Source organism: Thalia democratica, chromosome 7 (genome assembly GCF_965202585.1).
Source record: "Thalia democratica chromosome 7, ktThaDemo2.hap1.1, whole genome shotgun sequence".
NCBI classification, from domain to species: domain Eukaryota; kingdom Metazoa; phylum Chordata; class Thaliacea; order Salpida; family Salpidae; genus Thalia; species Thalia democratica.
Genome location: NC_139171.1, coordinates 40,137,656 through 40,159,874, shown reverse-complemented (window position 1 = coordinate 40,159,874; position 22,219 = coordinate 40,137,656). Strand labels below are relative to the sequence as shown.

General features: G+C 23.9%; 1 pseudogene; it reads right to left on the bottom strand.

Moving 5' to 3' along the window:
* Positions 1 to 18,242: 18,242 nt before the first annotated feature.
* Positions 18,243 to 19,172, bottom strand: LOC145840246 (ADP-ribosylation factor 2 pseudogene; annotated as a pseudogene).
* Between the last annotated feature and the right edge of the window lie 3,047 nt (positions 19,173 to 22,219).

Genomic DNA, 22,219 nt, shown 5'->3' with positions numbered 1-22,219 from the left:
AACACATGCATTATTTTGAACAACCCCAAATAAAAGCACCAAAGTATTCAAATTATAAAAGCGTTATAAGTTTATTACGTCAGTTAACTAAAATTTTCGTATAAATACTGAATTGGATTTTTAATTTTTTTTTTTGAAGAAGGTTTGCCCAAGCATCCAATCTGAATCAAATGTGAAACTAGAGTTAAGTTTTGTTCTAAATATACTTTGTTTTATTTGTAACCATCAATCATTTAAACACCAAAACTAAACAAAAAAATGTATATATAGTACATACATATAAAATTAGAAAATAAGTTTCTCTAAATAATTTAATAATATTAAAGTAAATAAGAGTAAAACTAAAACTATGTTAAGCTGTTTTATATTTTTCAAATCAAATTAACTTGAAGTACTTAGTTGATTTAGTTTAACTAAAAACTATATAATTATTTTTAAATCAGATTAATGTATAAGTAAGTAAAGTTTTTGTTACTATAATTTACTGAACGAGTTTATTTTATATTTAAAATAGTTGTTGGTTAGTAGCGGTTTTTGAAATACCAAAAAAATAAGTCTGTCGTCTTTTTCAAATATATTGCTTTAAAATAAAACAAACATTCCTCTAAACTTTTTGACTTCTTAACTGCATATTCAAAAAATAGTAAATAAAAAGAAGCAATAAATCTTTGCTACAAACTTTTGTAACTGATAAACTTGCTACGCTGTCTCACTACTTTTATGTACTTTGAGAGGTCACGTACAACTTCAAAACTAGACTAAAAAGAATTTGATTTCAATGTCATCGATACTACTAGGTTAAGGTTGAATAGCCACGATTTTTAGGTTTTTTATGTTTCTAGTTTATTTTTATAGTTTACATTTTTATTTGACTTATTGTTTGTTGTAATCACTTAAGAAAAAATCTTTAAGAAACTAATGAAAAAACCTACAGTTATCCGATCATGAAAACATTTTATAAAGATTTTGCTTTTGTATGAAATCTCTAGTACATTGACAAACTAAATTCATTATATTCATCTTATCAAAGTTTTTAAGAGAATATATTTTTATATATAACAAATTTTAATTAAAAATTAAATTAAGTATGAAAATTAAAGATTTTAATTTCATACCATTCAACGTTCCACATGACTTATTGGATGATTTAGATTTTGACATATTTTTTGCAAAACACTGCATTTATTTTTTACAATGCTGCAATGTATAATTCTTTCGTAAAGATATATTTAATAAAAGGAAAAGCTTTTTTTGAAAATTATATGATAAAAACTATATATTAAGAGAAAACGGGATTTTAAAAAATTAACCTCTATTTTAAAATCTAATTAACTATCTTAACTTAATCAACTAATAGTCATCACCTTTTTATACTACTTTAAGTAAGAAAAATAGCAACAATGGTAGTTAACTAGTCTAATAAAAGTATAAAATAAACAGTAAATACAAATTCCAAAGACAACTATAAGACATTTATTTTAGAAGCATAACTCTAAAGATATTAGTTTATATTGAACAACACAATGCGCCACTACTTTTATTTTAATAAAATGCAACTTTTATTTTATTAATCTACGATTTAAAGTACTTGTATTGTTTTTTAAACGTTATCATAATCATATCACATAACTTTGAAATTGTTTCTTGGAAAACCAAGGTCGATTTAATTGAACTTTTAAAATCTGCTATTATAACATTACTAATGAAGGACAAACTAATTTACTAGTATGAATTAGTTTACATAATGTTTTGTCACTCAAGAAATAAGTTTTACTTTAATTTAATTATAGTTTTCTTGGTTAAAAAAAATTGTCCGATTAAACTTCCTATATAAGGTTTTATCATAATAAATACAACATTTTTTGCTTATTATTTTAGTTGTTACTTATAATACAAATGAACCATTGACACTTACTAAACTTTTTTAAGATAAAAAGACTATAAATTTATTCACAGAAAACTAAAATTATTCACTTTGTAATGATTGTTTTGTTTAGTTGTTTATAAAAGTTTGTAAAACTAGTATATGTTTTTTTCTCTTATACTAAAAGTTTTGTTTAACTATATACTTTTATAAGTATGTAGTGCATTTTATTTAATCTACAAGGTTAAAAAAGTATCTAATAATAATTAAGTACTGTAGAGCATTTTAATTACGTTTCTAAGCGTGTATTTTGTTACATTAATATTATTAATTATCCTTCAAAGTAAGCTTTTTTTACAAGTAAAAGTTTTTTCTCATTATAGATTAACATACTTAAAAAATAAGTGCTTCTATTTACCTTACATTTTTGATTATATTATATATGCAAGTAATAAAACTACTTTCTTTTTATACCATAAAAATTGTTGTGCTGCTTTGTATTTAATCTATATTAATCAAATAAATACGGTCTAACAATTGTTAACCATAAACATTTTAATTAGAGTTCTAGTGTTGACAACAGTCTATATATCAAGTTTAAAAACTTTTTTAATAAATGTTGTAGTCCGTAGTTTAGGTTTAATACTATTTATTAAAATCTGAGTTTTAAAATCCAATGGAAAACTAAAAGTTGAATATAAACAATAGTTAACAGCATAGTTAAAACCGTCTCTACATTTCAAATCTTGAAATGAAGTTTATTTTTTCAACAGTTTGTTTTAACTGATTTTACAAAAAGTTCTGTAATTGTTTTTTAGTTATTATACGTTAAAGTTTTCTCAAACGTCTACTCTCAAATTTTTTCTAATCGAGTCTAAAAATCTTCTTAAAAAAATGTCGTCTTTTAACAGTAAATATACTTTTTTACTAAGTTTTTTATATGACTTTACATTTTAATATCTTGTAGGATAATTTGCAGAACTAAAAAGAATATTCTTTTACCGCAAAATATTTCTGTTGACCAGTATAGGAAGTTACAAAGTTTTATGTAATTAATTTTTATATGCATGTTTTGAATACTAAAAGTAACTGTTTTTTTTTTTTACATAATGGCTCTTATTTAAGCTGTTAAAGTTTTTTAAAACTTTCTCATATAAAAGATCATAAAAAAGTATAAACATCTTATAATGGTTAAGTTTAACAAGAAAAAAGATTATATTTTTACAAAAACGTGTTTTTTTGTTTCTTGATTATCTTTTTTAAAGCAAATAAGATAAAATGCTACATTCTTAATTTTAGTTTTGTCTGAAACTTTATTGATTTTTAGACATAGTTCTAGAACTTCAAATTTTAAAAATATAAAAATTGTTATTGCTATATATTTTTACATTTACATTATAACAACTTTAGAATAACAAAACGTATTATCTCAAAAAAACACCACCTTTAGGACGGCAATATTAAAAAAAATATATATATAACGGCTTTGGCTTCAAAATAAATTTACACTTGGCTATCAACTTAAGTTACTATTCTAAAATTAATAAAAACTATTTAAAGATTTACAACTAAAAAAAAGTTTAATGTAATTATAGTTTCTTGTAATTTTAAACAAAAAAAAAACTTTAACATTGTAGATTAAAATTACAGTAAAGTAATGAATAGTAAAAACTATTTTAACTGTATAAACACGGTTTTACTCTGTTACATTTCTTTTAAAAAATATCTACGTAGTTTTGAGTTATAATTTTTTCTTGAACAATAATCAATAATATTACTAAGTTTTTTGCTACAGTTATTTTTAGATATACGTTTTAGGATTATGCTTTTAAAATTTTAGAGGTATAACATTAATTTAGTTTATTTTTATATGATTCAAAACAAAATAGTTTTACTTTTCAATTACTTCGGAATTTCGAATTAAGTATTATATAAAGCTCCTTAGTGTATGTTTCAAGTCACAGACTTAGATCAAATCAAGTTTTCAAATTATCGTGTTTGACTTACATTTTAGATAACCTCTTCAACTTGTTTTATTTATAACTATGATTTACTAGTTTACTTTTTTTATATATACAGTAAAAACGAAACTTTTTTTAAGAAGCTTGTTTCAAGTTATACGTTAATACCATTAATTTCAACTACTCTATTGTTTAAATGTTTTACAGCAATTTTAAAAACTCTTGTTTATTTTATTAGTATTAATTAATTGAGAATTGAAGTTATCTAATATTTTTTTAATCAATAAATTGTATTAAAGTATTCGTTGAATAACCTTTTATAATTTTTCTGATTTCAATCTTTCCCTTTCAGTGTTTAAAAATTTTGGACCCAGTAGAACCGTACAGTTAGTATGAGTAAGAGCCATACTGTTATTTTAGTTTATTAAATTAGTGTGAAAAAAGTTCATAGTTATAGTTCTAAATATTTGTTAGAATATTCTTGTGATTTATTGTATTTCTAATTTTATAAAAAGTTAACAAGCTATTTTTAAAATATCAAACTATTGCGGTTTTTTGATTTTTTTTCTTGCTGACTACTTTCACACGTGTGTTCGATGATTCATATTGCAACAATTCAGGTTCTGACATTTGAAATTCTAATATCTCTGAGTTATAGTTATCTTCTTTTTCTTGTAATAGCATATATTTAATAACAAATTTTGTCAGTTAAACCTACAAGAACATTATAAAAAAAAATTAAAACTTACTAACATCTAACTATTTTAACTGATTTCGAACTTGTATCTTAAAGTAAATAGTACTTTCCAACTTTTTATTATCATCATAATGTTATTGATTAGATTAGAGTATTAGACTTTAATTTTTTTTTTTCAAAACTTTTCAAAAAAAAACTGATATGAAGCCCTTTTTTATAAGTTAAATTGTCGTGATTTGAGTTCTCATATTACCTTTTAATTTAACTAGCATTTAATTGAAGCTGTGTTTTTGTATAGCACTGTTTATTTAACGATAAAAAATCGCTCAAAAACTTTGGTCGATGGACCTGGTGAACAAAAGACCTTTCAACTATCGAGTCGTACACCACAAATTAAAACTTAACAAACTTATACTACATAACAACTTGAAAGGCGAGTTGGCAGAATTTTAGAAATACTTCTAAATACCAAATAAACGTCTGTTTGCTCAAACCTAAAACCTAATGCCAGATCAATCGTGTGGGAATATCTGGCACCTATGTTAAAAAGCATTACCTCATGTGTTATCGATAAAACACTACAAATTTGTATCAATTTACTTACTTTCTGGTTTTTTGATTGGCAAGGCCAGATCGAAATTACTTATTTCATTAAAATCAAAACTAAAAACAGTGTAAACTTTTCTACTAGTTAGTGTTTTTGAGCTAAAAATAAATACGTACATAAAATAAATAAAAACAGTGAATAATGAAAAAAAAGTTAACTTTAAATTTGTTTTCAAACTGTTACAGTTTGGTTAGATGGTGAAGCTTTGAAATGTCTCGCTAGGTAATTTATTAATAAATTATAAAAAGTTTGAAACTACTAGTTGTGTTGATTGTAGATTTAAAACTCAAGCTACAGTCAAAAACTCAGATCTCCTTCAAGAATTAGCTTAAATAATTCTAGGTATTTAAAATATTGTTTATTGAACGATAAAAAAAACGCTCAAAAAGTTTGGTCTAAGGACTTGGTGTACAAAGGAACCTTTCGGTTATCGAGTCCTAAACGATATGCTTATAAAGTTTCTTATGAGCTATTACACATAGTTTTTTTATCATTTATAAATTTAAATCTTTATCAATTAAACAATCAATTAAACGAAAAGAAAAATGGAAGAAATTAAAACTAAACGAAAATTAACTGAATTTTGTGATTAATAATGTACTATGAATCTTGTTTAGTAATATAAGAACTGAAAAATATATGTAACTTTAAATTAACTTTTAAAAGTAGATAAACAACACTAATAACAAACGTGTGAATACTTGAATTATAGATTACAACTTCTTTAAAATTTTGTTTGTATACAAGAAAAAGTTTTGAAATATTTAATTTAATATTATTGTGTACGTTTAAATTTATGACTTTTAACATAACTTATGACAACCAATAATTTTCGAAACTTTATTAAGAAAATGAATAAAGTAAAAAATTTTTTTGACTACTTACCGGGAACAACGCTCTAATCTTAACTACAAAAGTAGACTTTATCTTTTTTCAAAAACTTTAGATAGTCAGTAAGTATTCATTTATATTTTTCTCATAAAGTAAATATATTTCCACACAACTTATGTTGCAAGGTTATTTTGATTAACTTAACTATTATGCTGAGCAACTGTGTTTCCAAATACAAGATTTCAAGACAAACAATTTATAGTGGCAAAATATTGAAACATAATTAAAAGTTCTAAATAATATCCCATTAAAAAAAAACATTAAATGTTTTCTTTTACTCGTCGTACAACATTGTGCTAGCAAAAAAAAAGATTTTTTTTTAATAAAAGTTAGCTTTAGTCTGCTAGGTTCACTTTTTTTTCACACCAGAAGTATAATTCTAAATTTTAAGAAAAATAAATAAAGATAGGCATCTAAGCTAGCGTACATAAACTTATGTTTATTCTTTGAGAAGTTTGTGTTTTAATTATTTTTTATATTCTTAAAACTTAAAGTTGTACTTCAAAGAAACTTTTTATAAATAGAACTATGTTTTTTTTTACACTTTTGGTAAAAACTAGAACTTAGGTTATTAAAAATATTATATTAGGTACTTTTATATAATTAAATGTTTTATTAAAACCATAAGATTTCCTTTGACTTTTAAGTAAGTTATATGTCACTTTAACAAAAAAATTAAGCTAAAATAAATGGGCTGGTTTTATTTTATTTTTCAATTAATTAAGGACTGAAAAATTAACGGCTGTTTTATTAATAAAGAATTAATTATGTTAATTTGTTTTTTAAGCCTTATAGACAGTTGCTCTTTTTTTCAGTTAAATTTTTTGCAGATATAGATATTGTGGGAACGGGTCTAAATTGCGCGAAGACAAAATTGCACGAGGTTACTAAATTGCGCTCGGGGACTAAATTGCACGAGTGTACAAAATTGCACGAAGATACTTTTGCACGAAGACTAGTTTGCACGCATGCACAAAATTGCACGAGGGGACAAAATTGCACGAAGACTAATTTGCACGGAAGCTAATTTTGCACGAATTACAATTTTGCACGGAAGGTCAATTTTGCATGATAGACAGTTTTGCACAGAAGGTCAATTTTGCACAAAATAGTACTAACTTAAAATAACTAAATAAAAAAATATATTAAAAGATTTATATTTTATTAAAAAAAAATAAAATAAGCATGTAATAGTGTAGTTAATTTTAAGTTATTTAGGTTTATATTAGTTTTATTCATTTTTTTAATTGCAAAATTGACCCTCCGTGCTAAATTGTCACTCGTGCAAAAATGACCCTTCGTGCATAAGTGTCTGCGTGCATCATTGTCTGCTCGTGCAAAAATGTACCTTCGTGCAAAAGTGAACCTTCGTGCAATTTTGTCTACGTGCAATCTTATATTCGTGCAATTTTGTGCTCTCGTGCAAATCAGTCTTCGTGCAAAAGTATCTTCGTGCAATTTTATGTTTTCGTGCAATTTTGTCCCCTAGTGCAATTTTGTACGCTCGCGCAATTTAGACAGCTACCCAAATGTTGTTTATTAAACGACAAAAAAGCGCTCATAACGTTGGGTCTAAGCCGTGGTTTTATGTCTTTACCAGGATAGTACAATTAAATTGAGAGCCTAAAGTTGTCTTTGCTACAACTTTTAAAACTACAAGACTTTTACCAAAGTAGATAAAGTGGTTTTATATAGAAAATAAAGAAAACACCAAAATGTTATCTGTATCTTGAAAAATGCTTATTTAAAATAATATGAAAAAAGGCTAAAAAAAATGTTTTTATATTCAAAATAAAAGTTAAATTAACAAAAATCCATTTAGTTTAATCCTAAAAATTTTAAATTTAACATTACATATTATAAAAAAAAATTTGTAAAAAACATTTTTTTATTAATAAAGCACCGAATCAAACAAGTTAGTTGGAATATAGCAACAAAAAAATTGTCAAAGTAATTCATATGTTGTACTAATGTCCTCTTTAACTTTGACCTACCTGAGTTACAATAAACTCCGTAGAACTTTGTTCTTTGTTTAGCAAAAACAAATGATTATAAATTTGTCGCCAGGTAATTTTATTGGTTTTAAAGTTTTGATGAAATAAATAATTAAAACTTCTGTTTTCAAAAGTCAAGTATGCTGTACTTTTGAAAAGTTTAAAATTTTAATTAAACTACTAGCCTTTCTGGTTCAAACTCTAAAGAAATTTAATTTATGTTGTAAATATAATTCGAAATATAGTTTTTAATCGTCTGAATATCTTTTTAGAACCTACACCTGTTTCTTGATTATCGTTAGATTCAGTGAAAAAAAGATTGCATGTTTTGATGACATATAAATGCATGACATATTTTTTTTGAACTTAACAGTTGTAATGAAAATGCTGCTTAATTGATTTTAAATGCAGTTATTTGATGAATTATACATAATAAACATAAATTTAGTTATTATGAATTTCTTTTGAAATTAAATTACTATAATGATAAAAAATTACAATGAGGTATGTGCTGATAGCAGTTGTGGTTTTTTTTCTGAACGCTTAGTTATAAAAAAAATGATTTTGTATTACTTTTTTAATAGTTTTGTTCGCAGCAACTTTAAGCATTTTTACCACTTTAAATTTATTTTTACTCATGTGTATAAGTATACGTAGTGAACTTAAGGTAATATCTAATGTCTCCACAAATGTTTATATTAATTTTCAGGTGTGCATTTTTACTAAGGATCTCATTAATATCAATTATTAATTGAGTGGAACATTGTTTTATAAATTTTTTCTTTAATTGATAAATTTGTAATAACTTATTTTGTAGGGTGAATTTTTCTTATTAATACATACAGATAACTTTCTTATATAATATACTTGGTGTTACAAAACTGCATTTTAGAAAAAAAAACTAGTTAAATGCTTAAAACAACTTTAAAAGTAGATTCGTTATAACCTTTATTTAAATGACAAAAAGGATTTTTTAACAGAACATTTCAAAACAAAATTATAACGCTTAAAAAATATTTTTTAAACTGCAGAGAGTTAAAAATGATAATAAAGTCTGTTTATTTTGGTACATAGTTTAAAAATAGTATAACGACCAGTCGTAAAACTACGATTTCAGAAAATTTACTAAGTATAAATTTGTTTGTAGTATAAAATACATCTTAATGAAGTTTTTTAAATATAAGTTTTTGTTTTATATTCTGATTATATTTAGTCTTGACCAAAAACATTCACTAAACTATTTTCTTTTAATTGGTAGCTTTATTTTTGTCATTTGTTTTTGAAATAATGTTAAATCAATCTATCTGATAGTCTTGACATGTGATTTTTTAGTTATTTACCTTTAAAAAAAACTGTTTTACTTTCAAAGAAAGTTTTATAAGTAGTAATAAACAAAATAAAAACTACCTTTAAAACATTCAAGCAACAATGTTAATGTTATTTTTATAAATTGTTATGGCGTGAATAGTAAAGGGTCGTGAGGCCATAATTTAAAACTTACATAAGGTATTCTGGAGTTGATGATGAAAAGCAAAAAAAATTCTAAGGCATAATTAATGGTAGTTTTGAAACTTATACTAAATATTATAGGAAAATTTCAGATATTTAGGGAGCCTTAAGCTGTTATAAAGGTAGCTAATAGGCCATAAATGGAAACTTGAACTAAATATTCTAGAGTTGATGATTGAAGAGAAAAAATAAAAGGTCTCAGGCATATTTATGGATATTTTTTGAGAAATCTTGTCGGCTATGACTTTTTTTATATCGGTAAAAGGGCCCTTACGAAAAAAATTTCGGAAACCTTGCTGTAGAGTGTATTTTTATGCTATCCATTGATAATTTAAATTTAAAAATATAACAACTGAAAATGTTATAAAATGATGTTTTTTCAAGAAACAGTTTCAAACTTAATGCCTTCTATTATTATTTTTTTTGTATATACTAATATTTTTTTTAATATTTAATTTGTTGGTAAGATTTCAATAATAATATATATTTACCTAAATATCTTAAATATGATTTTAATAATAAATTGAAATATTAATTGTTAAGTTGAAATGATTAAAGTTTCCTTTTTTTTAAATGCACACTTCATTAGACTGTAGAATGAAAACTTTGTGTTAAGAAAGATTGTTAATCTATTCTTTTTTTATATGTAGCAACAATATTGTTTATGTGTATATTACTTATAACAACAACAAGAGTAAAACGTTGTGCTTCTTTTTTAATTAGTTAAAAGTAACTAACAACTAAAAATACCAGTATACACCTATGTAACTTAGCAAAAGTTTTCAAATACGCATTTTGCACATTAAAAAAAATCATAAGTGTAGTTATTAATACTCATTTTTACATAATTTAATAAATAATAAAGCCTTACCCTCCTTTTATATTAGTATTTTTTTTTAAAGCGGTTTAGTACTTAAATTATATAAACTAAAGTTTCATAATTTAAGTAAATATCTGAAACAATACAATATAATAAGCTTAACCTAACAAAAAAAATCTGTTTTTTTCTTCTCTGTATTTTTCAAACTACCTAACTTCCAAAATTGATTGCTGATAAGTTAATCAAATTTTTTATTTAAAAAAAGGTTTAAGTTTGTACCGTATAGTAAAAAAATTTCAAAAGAATAGTAGTAGACTTTATGAATAATGATAATTTTTGTTTGACATTTAAACATTATGATTGTAAACTTCAACCATAGTAATATTTTTTAATTTAAATTAGTAATTTTAACTTTAATAATTTCAATTAATTTTAGTTGAGTTCTAATATTAAATAATCTATTTAAATTTTATTAAAATTGTCTTGAAAAAAGTATATTTTTGCTCAAATAATATGTATAAAAATTTCATTTGAAAAAAAAATACAATGCATTCGATTACTAGAGATAAATCTTTTTAGTAAATTTTTCAACAAAGTTTTAAATTTATAAAACAAATAGTTAAACACTTTTTGTTTTGTTACTTGGAAATTAGGGTGCATCTGTTGCCCGACCCACGAGACTTTACATTTACCCTTATGTGAATTTTATGGGACCTTAAAAATTCAACTTCCAACGTTTTAACTGCAATTTTTTTCACTTCACAAAAACACATTTTACTTCTTTAAAACAATTTGAAGAAATTTTTATGGAGCATTTTTTTAGTTTTCTGTAGTTTTTTATCATTTTTCGTTATGTTTGAGTTTTTTTGAGAAAGTCAAGAAGTGCTTCAGTCAAACTTTCTTTAAATCGTTTTAAAACTCGAAGAGTATGTTTTTGTGATGATTGGTACATTTACAAAAATTTTCAGCTTAAAACTTAAAGATTGAATTCTTAATGTCCCATACAACTTACATTGGGGTTGTTTTCAGAAAAATTTAAAGCACGCCACGGTGGTATAAACTAGAAAGCTAATATTTTTTGTGTTGTTTTTTATGTTATTTCTCACGCTGAAAACACTAATATCGTACTACTCAAATGTTTTCATTTTTGAGGGGCATCAGATGCACCCAATTAAACATACAACTAGTCGCACATAAAAACTTTTTTAATCAATCTCTCAAATTTAGCAAATATTTTTCTACTTTTAAACGTTTTATAAAACCACACAATAATTATACTATTAGAACTGTGTTTTACTCTAAAACTATTCTGTACTTATCTAAAATTATTAGGATGACTTACTCAACTCTATTTTGCTCTACAAAATTAAGATAAAAAACAAGTATTAAAAAATGATAATTGTTAAAGATTACTTTTAAAAAAACTATAGGAGTATTTTGTTGCTTTTAAATGCAGTTATCTAACACTTGAATAAAAAATTTGAACACAGCCCAAAAGTAAGTATTAAAAAAAAGAACTTTGGTTTCAACTTTTATACATTAAGGCTAATCTAAATACACTAAAACCGATAATATTGTAAAATAAAAAAAAAATCCTTAAAAACATTTACCATAAACATTATTTATGTTGAAACATTAAAAGCAACACTTAAATCATGAATTTACAAAAATTTATTTCATTTTGTACCTAATGAATGTTAAAATAATTAAATTAAGTCTTTATGTGAAAACATTTGTTAACAAATATTTAAGAGGTATCTTGTTTTAGTTAAGTGTCAACTAAACTGTTCTTAGTTATCGATCAGCTAAAATTTAAGACTATGATTTTTCTGTTACAAATATAAGGTGTGTATATATCAATGGCTCTGCTCATTACTTTTAGTAAAATTTTGGAAGAATATTCAATCTGTTTATAGTAGTATTTTTAAATTAGATATGATTTTTTTTTTGCTTATTTTTTTTTCTCAAAAAAAGTTAGCAATTTTAACATAAGATATTGGGCTGAAGAACTCTTAATTGATGTGCATACCTAAGAATTTCGTACTAAAGATAACTTAACTTCAAACTTTTAATAAATATTTATTTTTTATTATAATTTTAAAAGTGTTTGGAGAAACGAGTTCTTTATGAGTAAGTGTTTAAAATAAGTAAAAATATCATACAAAAACTTTAACACAAAAATTTATAGTATACAAGATTTAAAACAATGTTATCCCCAACTTTAGTTATAAAATATCTACTAAGTAGCTTATGAAAATTTTATAAAAAATTAAAACTTACATTCACAAAACCACCATACACAATAAAATACTAACTGAGTCGACACTAGATTCAATACCAAATAAATTGATAGTGCAGATATCGATTTCAATTCCAAGATATACAGTTTAAAACTACACTTATTTTCAAAATAAAAAACTTTATACATTTTTTATGGTATGGTCAACTATTCAAAACTAATTACAATAAAAGTTAAGCATAACTAAATAATAAGCAAATTTTTAAGTAAACTACAACTCAAATTCTTTGTTGTTTGGACTTATAAATGTTTAACCTAGCTTAAAGTTTTTTAAATATCAAGTATACTTTAGATATGACGCATATCAATTTATAAAAATTAACTAGTATTTAAAAATAATTACGAGTATATATAATTTTATGTACAAAAATTGACTGTAACCAGTGAAACGCCATGGTATTTTTGTTAGGGGTGCGAAAAATTAGCAAGTTTATAAATAAAAAACTTTACATTTAAAACAAAAATTAAGTAAGATAAAAATAGCAAAATTATAAAAAATCGTTTGCAAACAAAAGTTTGTTATAAAGTTAAAACAGCTTTATAATAATATGATAGGCTTTCAAACTTTTTTAGGTGGAGAATTCGCTCCGCTTGACGCGACCCCGGACTGTAACTATTTAATATTTCTAAACAGTAAAGTTTTTATTAAATACCTAGCTTAAAGGTTTATATAGATATTTCTATACAACATAAAGCTTTAAATTTATTAACAAAATTTTATAATTTATTAATATTTAAATTACAACTAAAAAAGAGGTACACTACTATATTCAATAGCTGGTTTAAGATATAGTAAACTATATAACACCTCACCCATAACTTAATTTGGCATAGATGTACACACGCTTTAATAAATCTTTGATATATAAACACACAAAACTTTTGTACAAAATAACTTAATTTATAAAAATTTTATGTTTTTTGTAAAATATAAATTAGGAGGAACAATAATATCTTAAATGTTTTTTTAGTAAATAATAAAATCAATTTGCAAAGGACTTGCTTTATTGAACTGTCGTTCATTTCTCTGTGTAAAACTAATAACACAGTTCTGAAAAAGTACGTACGTTGTGTTTACAAACATAAACCATAAGTATAAGTAAACAAACTAGTAATCAACAACAACTACAATTCAATTATTGTTTTTTGTCTTCTACTCTTTCAAGTACTAATTTTTTCAGATCTATGTTATTAGTTTAACACAATAGCCAGTTCAATAAAGCAACTACTTTACAAATTTTTGTCATTGTTATATTCCAACGAGGTTGTTTCGTTCAGATCTCTTTTAAAAAACATATTAGCAATTAATTTTTAACATTTATGATATATAACTTAAGAAAACTTTTAAAAATCTTAAGTTTTTAAAAGTAAAATATTTATTTATAGTCTAAGAATAAAAATGTCATATTAATTTTAGTATGAATCTAATTATTTATTATTGAACAGTGGTCTCCTATGCGCAAAAAAAAATCGTTAAGTTAAAAAAATACTATGAAGATTTTTCTTTTAGAATAATATTATTATTCAATACATACAAAAGAAATTCTTAATTAAATTTATGCTGGAGTATATTCCTAGTCACATTGTTTATGATTTAAAATATATTCAATAGTTCTTAAAACAAAATTTTAGTTTTCTTTTCCAACTGGTAAACTTTATAAAAATATAGTGGTTAATTATCTATTTAACTTTAGTAGATGGTATTTTTTATAAGTATACTAAAAATCGAATTCACCTGTGTGCGAAAAACAAATGTACTCATACAATATAAATTGAAGCATATAGGGGCCAACTTGTATCTTACAAGTTAATTGACAAAAAGAACAAAAATTTTAGTAAAACTAAAAAAAATTGCAGTCCATACATTTTTATTGGTATGGTCAATTTTTATGACTATATCTCAAAAGTTAATCTTTATGTTGTACAACAAAAATAATTATAGTTTACACTTATTTAGGCTTTCATATAAGAGCCAATTTTAACTTTAATCATTAGTAAAACGTGTCAGAGAACATTCTATTTACTTTTTATAATTCAAAAACCAGTTATTTCAAACCAAAAGTTATTTTTATTTTATAAACTGAGTAAAATATATGTTATACAGGGCTGCCACTCTTTGAGTCAAAAAACCTTCCTTGAGTAACCTTAAACTTCCCTGAGTTTTTTTCAAAACCTTAAATTTTTTATTATTTATTAAAAAATTACGATGTTAATTCTAAGACTATTGAAGAACTAGGCGCAAGGCTAAAAAATTTCTAAATAAGTACTTAAAAATAAACAAAATTAACTTTTTTGAACAAAATATTGAAACTGGATTAACTAAATGTCATTCTAGATCTAGAAAAATTTCCCTGAGATTTTTAAAAAAATCTTATAATTTCCCTGAAATTTTTAGAAAAAACAAAACTGCCCTGAGTTAAAAAAAAAGAATCAAAATTCCCTGAGATTTTCTATAACTTGAAAATTCTTTGAGTTCCTTGAGTGTGTGGCAACCCTGGTTATATTCAAGTAAAATATTGATATGTTGATTTTTTTTGTTTAAATAAACTAAAATTTAGTTCACACTTTGAGCTTTCATTCAACAGTCTTATCTTTTTTTTTAATCTGTATAATTTACTTATCTGCTCAAAATTAAAATGACTACTAGTAAATTTCTAAACATTTTATATATAAATAGGCAATGACAATTTAAATTGTTAAACCTGTAGTCTGATATTCTTAAAACTTTGTAAATTTGATCTATCAAATACTTTAATTGTCATTTTCATTGTTTAAAAAAATAACTAGCATAAGTAAAACTCTAAACTAAAACATGTGCGAAGCACTGTGCAAAAATATAAAAGTTAGTGAATTTAAAGCATTATTAAGGCTAAAGAAACGTAAATCACTATTTTTATATTTTAAGAAAACTATGAACAACTTTAGGAAAAATAATACTTTTCTTTTCTATTTGGTCAAGTATTTTGTCGAAGTTAAGTATAACATGTTCTTAACTGCTTCCTACTAGTTGTTTTTAACCTTTAAAAAATCAGGAAAAATCATTTCCTTAAGTATTGAAGTAAACTGCTTTAAAACTGTAAGAAATAGATTTTAGTAAATTTATTGAAGTTTGAACAACATTGGCCTTGAAACATTCTTCTTCATATAATTTAATTATTTTACAAATTGCCTTAAATTTAAATTAATTTACAAAATTTAATCAATAAAATGTATAGTTTAGTATATACTTAAGGCTTCCAAATAAGGTCTATGTTAATTTCTCTAAAAAAAAAATGTCAAAACCACTTTGTTCTTTTTTAATTTTAGAGTCCACAGTAAATTGTTTAAAAAACAAAATTGTTTTTTAAATTTCATATTTGAACACAATTGAAAAAAAAAAGCTTTAAAAAGAATAGAGACTTTAATTTTCAAATATTAAAAATTAATTAATTTTTTATCATTCAAATTAGGAATATCTAAAGATTAAATAACAGTATGGCAGCCATAAATTATAATAAAAACTTTTATAAAAAACTAACCATTAAAAATTTGCCTGAAATCGCAAGTCAAGCAAAAATATATTTTAAGGTTTTGGCACAACCTATAATAACATTAAACCCAATTTCAAATCAAATTGATTATAATATTATATTAATCTTTATGAAAAGTATTTATGCACTGAAGAACATTTAATTCTTTACGGGTAAACAAAACTTTTTCAACAGGCATAACAAGTTTAATATTTAAGTTGGGCCTTCTGTTATTATCATAAATCAGGGTTGCATAAGCTTGAGTTACACCAAAACAACTGAGTCAGCCTGAGTTTGTGGTAAAATTAAGAACCAAGTGTTTAGAGGTACAAACTAAATGGGCTTGCTGAATAAATATAATACTTAAATCTGAATACTTGAAAAATTAAAAAATATTAATATTTTTTAATAAAAATCATAATTTTCAAAGATAATACTGAGCACAAAGTCATAAATGTTGTACAATAAAAAACAACTTTATAAACTAGCCTGAGATTCTAAGAAAAAAATCTAATTATATTAACTAGAGTTTTTCAAAAAATCTTACAAAATTTCAAACTAGCCTGAGTGTTTTATAAAACATTATACTCGCCTGTTTAGCTTGTGTTGTAGGATTCCTGAAAATAATTAGTTTTAAGGGTATAGGGGGGTTAAAAACACTTTTTTCACAATTTGATCTTATTTTATATAGTTTCAACTAAGCTTCGAGATGCTTTTTACAGACTTCAAAAATTCAAAATAATTTTTGAGATATAGAAGGTCAAAGTCTGAGGCAACAATAGGTAAATTATAGGAAGCTCAAACTAAAACTAAAAAAAAAAGACTATTTTACTAAAAATCTATCTTCTCCTACGTTTTTTGAGATAAATAGCTCAAACTTTCAGGAAATATTCCTTGCAATGATCATAAAATTCTGTTGCAAGAAAGTTAAAAAATATTATAAAATATATATTTTATGAAAAAAAACAAAAAAAACAGTTTTTTTTTTTGTTTTTAGTTATAAAATTTTTATTTATAATTATCTAAAATTTTGTTCCAACAAATTCTTCTAGATAGTACAAGAAACATTTCATGAAAGTTTGAGGTAACTATATCAAAAAAACGTAGGAGATATATTTTTAATGATTTCTAGTTATTTGCTGTTATAGTTTGCACCTCCCATAAGGAACCTATTGTAATCTCCAACTTTGACCGGCTATATCAAGGGTTGTTGTTCCTTTTTTCAAAAACTTTTCCAGGTTTTCCAAATTTCTTCCAAGATTTTAAAAGAATACATTTTTGGTGTTTAGTTTAAAGTTAAGTTTAAGGTAAAAAACTGTGTTAAAAAGTATAAAATCATTGAAAAGATACTGTAAAGCTACTTCAAATATGTTTTTAAGTAAAAAAAAAATTTGATTATAACAATTTTTTTAAATTTATATGATAGAATTTTTGAGTCAAATTGAAATTTTACTGCTGAACATGTGAAAACTGTTAAAATTCCAGGTTTTTAGTGATTTTTATTCAAAATTCCAGGATTTTCCAAGTTTTTTTTTTATTTCTCAAATTCCAGGTTTTTTTTGCCAAAGTTGTCAAATTCCCGGTTTTTCCAGGTAAAGTGACAACCCTGTACATCTCAAGATTATTTTGAGTTTAAAAAATATGTAAAAAACAACTTGTAGCTTAGTTAAAACTCAATAAAACAAGACTAAATTGTGAAAAGGGTGATTTATCCCTCCTGTGCCTTTTAATATTATACAATGTTATTAAAAACCTACTTCAACTATGAAAAAAAAATCAAATGAATTTTCAACTAACCTGATTTTTCTTTTTTTAATTACATTTTTGGATTGGCTAAGTAATAGCTAAGTAATTATAATTAAAAATAAATAAAGATGCAATGGTGGACATCTACTACATCATTTGCTTAGCATACATGTACCTAGATGCCTAATTTATAATATCTAGTATTAAATTATACAAATTTCCCCATAATTATATAAAAAACTGATTATAAAAATACTCCGTATTTAAACACATGTAAAATTTATTTGAAATAGAGAAGTAATAAAAGTTATAGTAAATAAACTATTGAAATTAATTTACAAGTGCTTTTAAACATAAAAATGTATTAAAATAGTGTCTAGAAAACTAAGAACCCTACATAAATATCATAACAGCATCTATTCAATTCAAATACTTTAAATGTATATAAACACCTAGTTAGTAGTTATATTGTTTTTATGTTTAGGTTTTTTTTTTTAACTGAAATCATTTACAAAAGTAAAAAATAAACACAGCTTTTAAAAACAATAAAAAATTACAACTGGTATCATACAAAATCATTGTAGAACATTTTTATACTCACTTAAATCAGTGTCACATTTGAATTTAGAAGGTGCTGTGATCGAAATTGCACTTAAATTTTAGATTTTGATGTTTTACTTGGCATTCTTCAATCGTTGTGACAACCAATCAAGTCCTTCATACAAACCATCTCCATTTGTAGCACATGTAGCTTGTATGTACCAATCCCTGCTTCTCATATTGTGAAGGTTCAGTTTTTCAGTCAAATCTGGGGGTTTGAGTGCATTTGGCAAGTCTTGTTTGTTGGCAAATACTAACAGAACAGCATCTCTGAGTTCATCTTCACTCAACATTCTTGCAAGCTCATCTCTGGCTTCAGCAATTCTGTCTGTGTCATTGCTGTCCACAACAAATATCAGACCCTGTGTGTTTTGAAAGTAATGTCTCCAAAGGGGACGAATTTTGTCTTGACCACCAACATCCCAAACTGTAAAGCTGATGTTTTTGTATTCAACTGTCTCAACATTAAAACCAATGGTAGGAATTGTTGTAACAATCTCCCCAAGTTTTAGCTTGTACAATACAGTAGTTTTTCCAGCAGCATCAAGACCAACCATTAATATTCTCATTTCTTTTTTGCCAAAAAGGCTATCGAAAATTTTACTAAATGAGAAACCCATGTTTATGCCTAGTAATAAGCAACCACACCTAGAGCAAAACAAATTTTCAGCTATGTTTTGCTACTTCTACTGGCTACGTAGTAGCTCTTCAGAATTTTACAAAATGTACTTTATATGTATTTGCACTAAAATCTGGGTAAAGCTTCACGATTTTTAAAAAATCAATTCGATAAACTATTTTCTTAAAATAATTGCTGCTGTAACATCAAATTTTTTAAATTTACTTATATTTTACGAAATATTTACACTAGCGTCTTAACATACTTTTATTATTTTAAAAAATAAAAAATATATAGGTATACAAACAATAAATTAGTATAAAAGTAGAGCAATTTGTCTTAATTTTTGACTTTTGTTCTACAAAACAACCAAAAAATACTACTATAACATTTTCATATAAAATTTTGAGTTTACTATTGTTTCTGTAACAAAGTTTTTTTGATAAAAAAATAAAGAATTTTATTACAAATGCTTGAAAACTTACAAATTAAAAATCACGAAACATAGCAGCAAGCTCTTATTGCGAAACAAGTTTTAAAACTACGATCAGATTGATAAATATACCAACAATTTTTTAACTCTAAGTTTAATTTTCTAATCAAATTCTTCAAAGAAGCTACAAGTAAAATTTCTATTAGTAATAAGAATAATAATAAAACTTATACAAACAGACTAAACTCAACTAGATATAAAAAAGCCAAAAAAACTGCACTAACACTAAATATTTTTCGGAACAAAATAAATTTTTTGTAAGACTATTCAATAATATAAAATTGTGCAAAGTCAATTCATAAGAAAAAAAAACTATAAAGCTTTAAAATACAAACAAAGACTTTATAATAACTTTCAGATAAAAACAAGACATAAAAGCTATTTTTAGTTAATTAATTCAACTAGGAGCTAATGTGTTGAAAAATATAAGTAAAGCTTTATTCTAAAGTTTGTTTTGGAATCTTTGCATATACAAAAATTAAAATTAGTTCATTTAATCACAACAATACTTTCAGACTTCATTAAACTTACTTAAAGCAAATGTAAACTGAGTTTTTTTTTTGTGCAGAAATACAAACTGATTTAGTAAGGAAACTTAGCAGTGCTTTGTACTTGTAATAATTGTGATCTATTTTTATTTAATTAGTCTGTATTTGTACTTGCTTAACAAGTTGTCAAAAATAATGACTGTTTACTAAGTTTTACACTCTAAAATTAAAACAAGTCTTTATATATAAAACACTTTTTTCAAAAATCGTTTTAGGACACAGTCAAATAAATTTGTAACTTTTTATTTTTTTTTAATGATTAATTCAAAGATTCTGATTTCTTCAAATCGACAAAGTTGTATTTTTACATATAAGTTTGTACTTTTGAATTACTATTCTCTTCTTCAAATTGAATTCTTTTTTTTTCAACGTTAGACAATAACCCTTAAACTTTAAAAGTTAAGTCGTCTTACGAAAATCGTATATTTTAAGTTTTGTACCATAAGTGTAAAACTTTTAATTTTGTATTTTTGTGCAAGTTTTATTTATACTTGGCTTAACATTTATTTAAACGAAAGTTTTTAAAACTAAAATACAAGCATTTTAAAATTTAAAGTATTTTTTTTAAGTTTTATAAAACAATTTTTTATCTTAAGTTAAGTTTTATTTTGGAGCTTCTTCTAATTTATTGGATTTTATTCTACTTTTATTAAGTTTATTGTGTATAGAGAGATGATATAATTATTCTTTAAAGAGAGCAAACTAATTTTAGAAAGGATTTTTTATCTTCTCTTGCTGTTTAACTTACACTAACATTACATTTAAGCTAAATCAGTTAATCATTATATTTTAAGTCTACTGTATTTTATCTTAAACTGTAATTTAAGTCCTTAAATCTTTTACGAACTAATTTATTATATATTTCGCAATGCAAATATAACTTTTTTTTTCATCTACATAGAAATTGTATCGTCTTGCATTAGTTGTTAAAAAGAGTTCTGATACTTTTAATTACATTTTATCTTTAGAAAAGTTTTTTTGAATAAGTTAACAATTTTACATAATTGACAAATATAAGTTTTGTAGGTAAGCAGGCAGTTTTGATTGATTTTGCTAAAGTTTTAAGATGTAGTCTTTCTGAAAGTTACTTTTTCTTAGTTGTTAAGTCTTCAAATTCCTTTTAAGTTTACTTATATTTATTATTTTACCTAAAGACTTAGTTTTGGCTTAAAACTTTATAGCAACATTGAAAAGTTATTGCAAAAACGACGTATTTAAAGTGCTCAAAACATAACATATATCAGGTTTTAGAAACTCATCAATTCTTTTATAATTTGTATGCAACGAAGCCGTATATTTATCAAAACATCACTAAAATTTCAGCTTGTGTTTAATTGCTGCAATTGTGATAGATGATTGTATTATACTTTATGTAGAAATGAACTAATAATAACCCTTCGAAAAACCTTCTTAAACATGCTACTTAAACCATTGCTTTTGTGTTATTTTATATTAGATTACTTGACTTTTATCTGAAAAAATTACTCGAAATTGACAAAAGCAGCTAATAGCTGGACATTTTAAACATATAGATAAAAATAAATTAGAAACTACAAACTGTTGCTTGAACTTTTGCGAAAAGATGAGTAATGAAAAACTTGTAATATAAACACGATTTTTAATTTAAAAATTTTCAAAAGAGTTTTATTAAGACTTTGGCTTATTTTTCTGTATGCAACTGTAAGCAAGTTTTTAACTGTTTTTAATATTGTAATTGTTTTTATGTTTTACACACCATTTTATCTTTATTAGTTTTATGATAATAATCAGATTAAAAAAAATATGCACTGATTTAAAATCTAAGTTTTCTTAGTATAAAAAAAATGTTTGTCGTAAAAAATGTAGATAAGATTAACAAGTTTTTTTCAACTACTTAAAAAAAAAAGAAAAAAATTATCTAGATGCTAAAAACACTATTATGAATTTCTTCGTTAAATTTAAATATTTCAATCTTTTTAAAGGTGTTTTATTTTATCTAAAAGAGTTCTTTTTTAACTATACTACTAATTTTTCTTTGGAAAGTATAAAACAATTATATAAAAACAAACTAGTGAAAGTAGTT